The sequence below is a fragment of the Ranitomeya imitator genome, chromosome 2, assembly GCF_032444005.1.
Source record: "Ranitomeya imitator isolate aRanImi1 chromosome 2, aRanImi1.pri, whole genome shotgun sequence".
Classification (NCBI taxonomy): domain Eukaryota; kingdom Metazoa; phylum Chordata; class Amphibia; order Anura; family Dendrobatidae; genus Ranitomeya; species Ranitomeya imitator.
Genome location: NC_091283.1, coordinates 59,362,552 through 59,372,403, shown reverse-complemented (window position 1 = coordinate 59,372,403; position 9,852 = coordinate 59,362,552). Strand labels below are relative to the sequence as shown.

At 44.4% G+C, this 9,852-nt stretch overlaps 1 pseudogene; it reads right to left on the bottom strand.

Annotated features, from left to right (window-relative positions):
• Positions 1–1,665: 1,665 nt before the first annotated feature.
• On the bottom strand, positions 1,666–3,003 carry LOC138666249 (Fanconi anemia group F protein-like; annotated as a pseudogene).
• Positions 3,004–9,852: the final 6,849 nt, after the last annotated feature.

Here is a 9,852-nt window from a genome sequence, read left to right as displayed (position 1 = left end):
CCTGTCTTATCGCCTCTTTCCACAATCGCATACAAGATTTCTCCCGTGCTTCCCCCCTACTCTGGACTGACTTCCCCTGACGAAGCGGCTTCTTTTCTGCCGCGATACGCGTTGGGTTCAGCTGCCTCCCGGGCCTGTCACACTCTTGGCTGCTACCTTTGGCTGCTGTCTTCACCCTCCCTATTACAGGTGATTATTGGGTGTTTGGGCGGCACGCTGCTCTGCTTGGGGTACCTTTTCCCCTTGAGACCACTTTGCTTCCTGCCTTTATTGGAAAGTGGTATGGACTACATCCGCTTTACTCTTTATTCTGTTCCCTAATGGTGTGCCAATTTTTGGCTTTAATTTATGCATCAGTTAGGGGTTCAAAGGACCATTCATGTGTATTCATCAACTGAGCGTTGATGTTCCTTACTTGTGGTGATTACCTTATATCAGTGTATATTTGGATCCTTTGCAGTGTGTAATAATAGTGATATATATTTTTTGTATTCGCTATTACCTTGGTGTTATATCTGCAGCATGTGTAGTGGTGTACAGGCCTTATGTATGGGGGGGAGGTAGCTGGTGATTGTATAGGTTTTAACTGTTTTTAATTATGCTTCCAATAAAGTTGTTCCTTTTTGATATATATTATTGGTGGTGTGCGAATGTGTTTTAGTGGCGCCTTTTTCTGTTTGTTTTCATATTATCTTTGCCACTTAGGTTCGCACCCCCATTTGTTCCTATATAAATACTTAATATCAGAGTGCGCCAGCTCCTTATAAATTTTGGACCCCCTACTCTGGAACTCTCTGCCACAACATATCAGACTCTCGCCTACCATCGAAACCTTCAAAAAGATCCTGAAGACCTGCCTCTTCCGACAATCCTATAACCTGCAGTAAACACCGATCCACCATACCGCTGCACCACCAGCTCTCTCCCCTCACCTACTGTACCCTCACCCATCCCTTGTAGATTGTGAGGGTCCTCTTTCCTCCTGTACCAGGCGGTAACTTGTATTGTTTCATGATTTTTGTACTTGACTAGTTAATCCTCACATCCCATGTTGTAAGGATTTTCCAGTGCCGGTAACAGGATCCAGTAAGAAAAAAACGGACCCATTGCAAATGAAAGAAAAATGGATGGCTAATTAACAGACTTGTTTTTTCATAGACTTCAATGTTAAAAACCAAAGTCAGCAGCGATTAGTCATTTAAAAACAGACTAAGGCTACTTTCACACTAGCGTCGGATTCGGCCCGTCGCATTGCGTCGGGCTGAGATTCCGACGCTAGCATTTCCAGAGAAAAAGTTACAGCCTATATGGGTGCTGTCATCGCAGCGTCCACCGCTGATTAGCGGCGGTGGACGCCGCGATGACAGCACCCATATAGGCTGTAACTTTTCTCTCTGGATATCCAATACTATATTGGAAGCAACCTCCGGGCAGGCCATATAGCCACTTGAATCTATACATTGTCCCAGTAAACGTTACTGATGAAGGTCCAGCTGTGGGACCGAAACGTTTTCTGATTTGGGATAATAAATCTTTCGTTTCTTCACACCACAAAGTTGAGTGCCGGGTTCTGTATTATTTGCTAATTGGGTCTTTTTTTATAAGCCCAGGTGAAACATTTTTACACCACATAATAAAAGCTAACTATGAAAACAAAAAAATATTTTAAGGTTTTTGTATTTCAGCCAGTACATCGGTCCATATACCAACATCAGGCACTTCATAGTTCCCATCCTTATTTTTTAGGGTCCAAAGTTTAGTTAATAAGGAGTCTTTTAAGTCTTTAGGTCCTTCCATCAGACACTTATAATGATCCATAAATCCATCAAAAGTCAGGTTAAAGGAGTCACTGACCCATTTTCAACAACTCAGGTCTGGTTCCATACTACTACCCTTCTTAACCAAATATTCCAAGTAGATGTCCCTGAAAACTCATCTCTTCAGGAAAGCCTACAGCCTGCACTAACACCGCTGTCGCCTCATCACTATCGAAGCTACCGCCTCACCAACACCGGAGCTCCTGCAACCCCCAACCTACTGTCTCCTTCCCCATAATCCTGTAGAATGTAAGCCCGCAAGGGCAGGGTCCTTGCCCCTCTGTATCAGTCCGTCATTGTTAGTTTGTTTACTGTATGTGATATCTGTAACTTGTATGTAACCCCTTCTCATGTACAGCACCATGGAATCAATGGTGCTATATAAATAAATAATAATAATAATAATAACTTGAAGGACATGAAGCTTAACCTCACCAGGACCTGGCATCTTACATTCATGAAAAGGCCACCAGAGAGGTCCTCATCTGACAGAACTCAATCCAGGAGAAGATCAGATATGGGGTCCTGGTGTTCGGATGCTTTATTAGATAAAAGAACAGCTACTTGCAGTTGGTAGACATGTGGTCTTGAAATCTGGTCAAGAATATCTGACACGATGGAGGACTTCTGGTTGTCTTCTGACACCTCAAATCATCCTTCTAAACGTTTTCTCAGGAGGCTGATTAGTATAGCGTTGTCTGATAACTCGTAAAATCCTTCAGACGCCAATATGGGAAGAGCTAGAAGTAGTTGTGAGGCCACTTTTTGGGATATCCCTTGGGTTACACTCGTAGACTCAGCACCTTTGGATTCGGAGTTTCGGAGCAGTTCGGTCACGTACTTGAATACAGGATCAGGAAGAGCCTGGTTCTGGAGGAGACACATACTCAGGAGATTCCGGCCTTTACTTAGGTCATCAAACGTAACGTGATGGTAAGTTTTTAGATATTCAGAAAGTTCTTGTTTTTTCCTGGTAAGATGAGCTTCTATTGAGTTTCTAAGAGGTTTATTTGCCTTGTACTGATGGTGGACATGCTGAAAATAGGTTCCCCATTCAATAGCTCGCTGGATATGGAGGATATCCTAATCTTTGGCATGAACATTCTGAGACAACGCCAGAACTTCTAGAAATTGGTCCAAATTGTCCAGCAGGGTCTTCATCTTCTCAGCCATGATGCCATCACATCCACCTAAATCAGAGAAAAAGAAAAGTGGAGGAAACAATTGACGCCACTAGACCTATAGGATAAATGCATCTGACCCCCACTGAGCCGGAGAACGGGGATAGGGACGGCAAAGTTAGTGCGTATGTGACCATGAGAACTTGTTGGAGAAATTGTACTAAGAAATATTTTTGGGTTGTGAATAAAGAGAATAAAAAAATGTTCTGTGCATTTTTCCATCATAGTTTACATTGAGTAACCTTTTCTATGAAGGGGGTTTCCAACCTTTTGGGATACTTTTTACTTAAATAGAGGTATTCGGGACTAAACATACATTTTGTAATTGGGTTTCATTCAAAAAATGCAACTATCCTTCTAAATGAGTAATACATGGCGTCTTTGCACTTCCAAAGTTTTTATTTCCGAGGCCTTAAGGTACCGTCACACTCAGCGACGCTGCAGCGATATAGACAATGAGCCGATCACTGCAGCGTCGCTGTTTAGGTCGCTGTAGAGACGTCAAACACAACAGCTCCAGAACGATGCAGGAGCGATCCTGTGACGTAACGGCGACTCACTTATCGTTTTAGCTGGTTGTTAGCTCCATGTAAAACATTTCTGGCATCGTTGCTTTTGCTGTCAAACATGACGATACACGCCGACCTGACGACCAAATAAAGTTCTGGACTTCTAGCTACGACCAGCGATATCACAGCGGGATCCAGATCGCTGCTGCGTGTCAAACACAACGAGATCGCTTTCCAGGACGCTGCAACATCACAGATCGTTGTCGTTCTCGTTGTAAACTTGCTGAGTGTGAAGGTACCTTTAGACCAGATGACCCTTTTCATGTCTTCGTTACACACTCTTGAGGCCAGATAAGCATTCTAAAGGAAGGTGAACCCTTTGAAGAATGTGAACTCAGACCAAACACCAGATGGATTGTGAACAGAACAATGACCCACCAGCTTGACTTGTTCCGGTTATCTACCTGATCACCACAGGAGATGTCTACATAACAATGACCGATCAACCATCAGCAATGTCTAACTATTGTATGTGAAGTGAGAGATATTGGCAATGGTGGGTATTAAGGTACCTTCACACATAACGATTTCGTTAATGATATCGTTGCTTTTTGTGACGTAGCAACGATATCGTTAACGAAATCGTTATGCGTGACAGGCCCCTGCTGGGAGATCGTTGGTCGCTGGGAATGATCAGGACCTTTTATTTGGTCGCTGATTACCCGCTGACATCGCTGAATCGGCGTGTGTGACGCCGATCCAACGATGTGTTCACTGGTAACCAGGGTAAATATCGGGTTACTAAGCGCAGGGCCGCGCTTAGTAACCCGATGTTTACCCTGGATACCATTGTAAAAGTAAAAAAAAACAAACAGTACATACTTACATTCCGGTGTCTGTCCCCCGCCTTCAGCTTCCCGCACTGACTGTGAGCGCCGGCCGTGAAGCACAGCGGTGACGCTGTGCTCTGCTTTACGGCCGGCTGGCGCTGACACAGTGCAGGGAAGCTGACGCCAGGGGACAGACACCGGAATGTAGGTATGTACTGTTTGTTTTTTTTTACTTTTACAATGGTAACCAGGGTAAACATCGGGTTACTAAGTGCGGCCCTGTACTTAGTAACCCGATGTTTACCCTGGTTACCCGGGAACTTCGGCATCGTTGGTCGCTGGAGAGCTGTCTGTGTGACAGCTCTCCAGCGACCACACAACGACCTAAACAGCGACGCTGCAGCGATCGGCATCGTTGTCTATATCGCTGCAGCGTCGCTAAATGTGACGGTACCTTTATCAAAGATCCTGGCCAGGTCTCCACTAGATTTACTCTGAAATGCCACGCCAGAGAAATACACAGTGGGCTGTGACCTTGCGACCAGTATGATTGATGCTGCTCGTGGTTTGTGGAGTACGAATCTTTTGACAGGTTCCCTTTTAATCGAGCTCATAGTAACATAGTAACATAGTAACATAGTTAGTAAGGCCGAAAAAAGACATTTGTCCATCCAGTTCAGCCTATATTCCATCATAATAAATACCCAGATCTACGTCCTTCTACAGAACCTAATAATTGTATGATACAATATTGTTCTGCTCCAGGAAGACATCCAGGCCTCTCTTGAACCCCTCGACTGAGTTCGCCATCACCACCTCCTCAGGCAAGCAATTCCAGATTCTCACTGCCCTAACAGTAAGAATCTGTTAGATTCGTCCTGATGGGAAAGTTTATGATTCCTTTATCTGTCTTTTTCTGAGATCCTATAGCTGATTTATGACCACGGATCACATTAACCCTAGAACGCATACCCATAGAAATCTACACATTCACGCACCTGGGGCCTTTTAGGCATGTTTACAATTATCATGGAATAACTCAAATAAAAATACTTTTCAAAGTTTATTGCAAAGTAAGGATGCATTCCCACTAGCGCAGGGGTCTGCCAGGACGGGATTCCGTAATGGATCTGACCTCCTGGTGACCCCAGCTAAGGCTGGCGGACGCATACCTGGGGCCTCGCAGGCCTGCCAGGTTACTTGTTTTCTATTTTCTGTAAAATTACTTTAGTTAGAATTTTGAAACTCTAGGTACTCCTCAGGTATATAGTTGTTAGTAATTTCCAGTTGTTCATACATTTTTATGTTATAGGCATTTCGGTATAACAACCTTTTTTGGGGACTACCCCATATTCACGCACCTGTGGCCTTTTAGGCCTGTGTGCAAATAACACGGAATAACTCAAATAAAAATACTTTTTAAAATTTATTTTACAATTGCAAGGTAAGGATGCATCCAACTAGCGCTGGGGTCCGCCAGGAGGGGATCCGTAATGGATCTGACCTCCTGGTGACCCCAGCTAAGGCTGGCGGAATCCCGCCATTCCGGCAGCCTTAGCTGGAGTTACTAGGAGGTCAGATCCATTATGGATCCCCTTCTGGCGAACCCCAGCACTACTGGGAACACAGTCTAAGATGTGTACATTTCAAAACATACGTAATTATGTGCATAAAACAACAAAAAAGTAAGTAAACGGGCACGCCAAATATAGGCATTCTATATGCAATTTTGTTATGAAAACATTTTTTGGTTGTAGCAAACTTGGTGAAGGAATATTTATTTGTAACTTTACATATTCCCCCGACAATTCTCACATATTTTTTTGGCTGAATGTTCCTTGCATACATTTTGTCCGCAAGTAGAACAGAAACGCTCCGATTTTCTTTCCTTCTTTGCTGGACAAATATAGCAGCGCTTTCTTTTTTTTCCTCTTTGCTCTGGATGTTCCAGAAAGCGTATTCCACATCGGATCATTGCCTCCGTAATTTGCCTTGATAAGCATATCATGCTGCTTCTCTCCATCATAGTAGGCATCAAAAGTTCATAACAAACTTCTGTCAAAAATAGACGTCTCTTGTCTTTCCTGTTGGCATGGAATTCTGGATTAGTTTGACAATAAACAACGTAGCTATTGTGGGCTGACACATCAAGGATATTGGAAAAAAGGGCAACAGGCCAACGTTTAGTCTGCCTTTTGCACGAATACTCTCCAATCATTTCGTCCATCTTGTCGACACCTCCTTTTGTCTTATTATAATGCAGTATGATTTCAGGTTTTTTTTTCCTGTCATTGGTGTCAATACTTCCATCATGATGCATTGTACTCAGTAATATCACGGATTTTTCTTTCTTGGCTTTATAAGACACCATTGTTGCTTGATTGCAGAAACCAAATACACTCTCGTAGATTGTTCGCTGTGCATTATGCTTCATGATTGGAGGAATTTCGCGGCGGTTTGGCCTCATAGTACCAACAAGCGTAAGTTGCTTTTGAAGCAAAAAGTTGGCCATTGCAAAATTGGTAAAGTAATTATCCATTGTAATATTTTTTCCTGAATTGAAAATTAGTAGAGCAATTGTTTTTAGAGTGTTTAGAGAGTTTTTAGCAAGTGTTTTAGAGTCATAAAAGTTCTTCCTCAGCAACAATACAGACAAAAAGACTGAGTATCACATGTAAACCTAGTACAGGCCTAAAAGGCCCCAGGTGCGTGAATATGGAGTAGTCCCAAAAAAACGTTGTTATACCGAAATGTCTGTAACATAAAAATATATGAATAACTGGAAATTACTAACAACTATATACCTGAGGATTACCTAGATTTAAAAAATTCTAACTAAAGTACTTTTACAGAAAATAGAAAACAAGTAACCTGGCAGGCCTGCGAGACCCCAGGTATGCGTTCTAGGGTTAAAAGTGAATGTGCCAGAAACAAAGCAAAATGGTGCAATATTTTTAATGAATCCCAATTGTAAAATGATTTTTAGTCTCACATAATTGCATGTCAGAGTGCTCATCATACTGAGGATGGCGTAACATATCTGCCATCCACAATCCTGGTACCGCAACCGCCCGGCAGACTATGAGCCTCCTCACCTGATCGAGCAGTCTCATGGGTGTATAGTTAGGGGCAGATCTGTACCCATTACCCCAGCTTATCTGGGAGCCTCCAAGAATTAGAGGACATATTCTTGCAAAAGTCAGCGAATGTCATGGGTACCGCTGACCCTGCCTGCGATACCAGCTATTTCACAGATGTGGGGAGTGCAGATGATGGAATCGATTCACAGAGACCCATCTAGTGGCCACATCAGTAGTCCACAGTCACCGGACGGGAGCTGGGTCGACCTCCTATTGCAACCTCAGGGCCTCCTCTGATTAGTAGACCTGCGTGACGCTATGCCACAATGATGACATTGAACCTACATATTAGAATAAGATATAACCTATACTGATTTATGCACAAAGGAACTCCACATAAAAAGTTAATAAGAAGATTTTATTGAAAAAAATAACATATAAAAATACTATAGATTGTATTAGTACCTCACTATTCATACTAACACTAGACACCACAGACCAAAAGGCAGTTGTAAAAGAGTTTGAATCTCCTATTGCCCCAATATAATTTAACCAAGTGGGTATTCAACTACTCTTGCCTGTAGCGGCATAGAGATCATAACCCACCACTTATACATAAATAGGTAAAGCGGGCATACTTGAACATTATAATTGTGAATCACATGTCTATTGTTTATGTATTGTATATTGGCACATATTGCTATGAGTTTAACCCCTTAGCGACCGCCGATACGCCTTTTAACGGCGGCCGCTAAGGGTACTTAAACCACAGCGCCGTTAGTTAACGGCGCTGTGGAAAAAGTAAATAGCACCCCCCAGAGTCAGATTTTCTCCGGGGTCTCGGCCGAGACCCCAGAGAACATAATTCGGGGGGTTTTGTACCGACCCCGCATTTGCGATCGCCGGTAATTAACCGTTTACCGGCGATCGCAAAAAAAAAAATAGAAAACCGCGATTTCTTTTTAATTTCTCTGTCCTCCGATGTGATCGCACATCAGAGGACAGAGAAAAGGGGTCCCCGATCGCCCCCCGATACTCACCTGTCTCCCCTGGTGCTCCTCGTGGCTCCCGATGGGCGCCGCCATCTTCAAAATGGCGGGCGCATGCGCAGTGTGCCCGCCGGCCGGCCCCGGGAGAATCTTTGGGGTCTCGGCTGCCGGGGGTAGCCGAGACCCCAAAGAGCATGATCGGGGTCGGTTTTACCGACCCCTGTTTTGCGATCACCGGTAATTAACTGTTTACCGGCGACCGCAAAAAAAAAAAAAAAAGCAAAGTGTAATTCTCTGTCCTCTGATGTGATCGCACATCAGAGGACAGAGAAATAGGGGGATTCGGGGACCCTATCATACTCACCGGTGTCCCTGGGTCCTCCTGATCCTCCTGGCCGCCGGGGAAAAGAAAATGGTGGGCGCATGCGCAGTGCGCCCGCCATCTGTCTCCATCTGCCGGCCGGCAGGAGAAGAGCAGTTGGGGCTAAAATTAGGGTTAGGGTTAGGGCTAGGGTTAGGGCTAGGGTTAGGGCTAAATTTAGGGTTAGGGTTGGGGCTAAATTTAGGGTTAGGGTTGGGGCTAAATTTAGGGTAAGGGTTGGGGCTAAATTCAGGGTTAGGGTTGGGGCTAAATTTAGGGTTAGGGTTGGGGCTAAATTTAGGGTAAGGGTTGGGGCTAAATTCAGGGTTAGGGTTGGGGCTAAATTTAGGGTTAGGGTTGGGGCTAAATTTAGGGTTAGGGTTGGGGCTAAATTTAGGGTTAGGGTTGGGGCTAAATTTAGGGTTAGGGTTGGGGCTAAATTTAGGGTTAGGGCTAAATTTAGGGTTAGGGTTGGGGCTAAATTTAGGGTTAGGGTTGGGGCTAAATTTAGGGTTAGGCTTCTTTCACACTTACGTCGGTACGGGGCCGTCGCAATGCGTCGGCCCGACATACCAACGCACGTTGTGAAAATTGTGCACAACGTGGGCAGCGGATGTAGTTTTTCAACGCATCCGCTGCCCAATCTATGTCCTGGGGAGGAGGGGGCGGAGTTACGGCCACGCATGCGCGGTCAGAAATGGAGGATGCGACGTACAAAAAAACGTTACATTGAACGTTTTTTTGTTCTGACGGTCCGCCAAAACACTGATCCAGTGCATGACGGATGCGACGTGTGGCCATCCGTCACGATCCGTCGGCAATACAAGTCTATGGGCAAAAAACGCATCCTGCGGGTACATTTGCAGGATCCGTTTCTTGTCCAAAATGACGGATTGCGATGGATGCCAAACGACGCAAGTGTGAAAGTAGCCTTAGGGCTAGGGTTAGGGTTGGGGCTAAAGTTAGGGCTAGGGTTGGGGCTAAAGTTAGGGTTAGAGTTGGGATTAGGGTTAGGGTTTGGATTAGGGTTAGGGTTGGCATTAGGGTTACGCTTGGGATTAGGGTTAGGTTTGGGATTAGGGTTA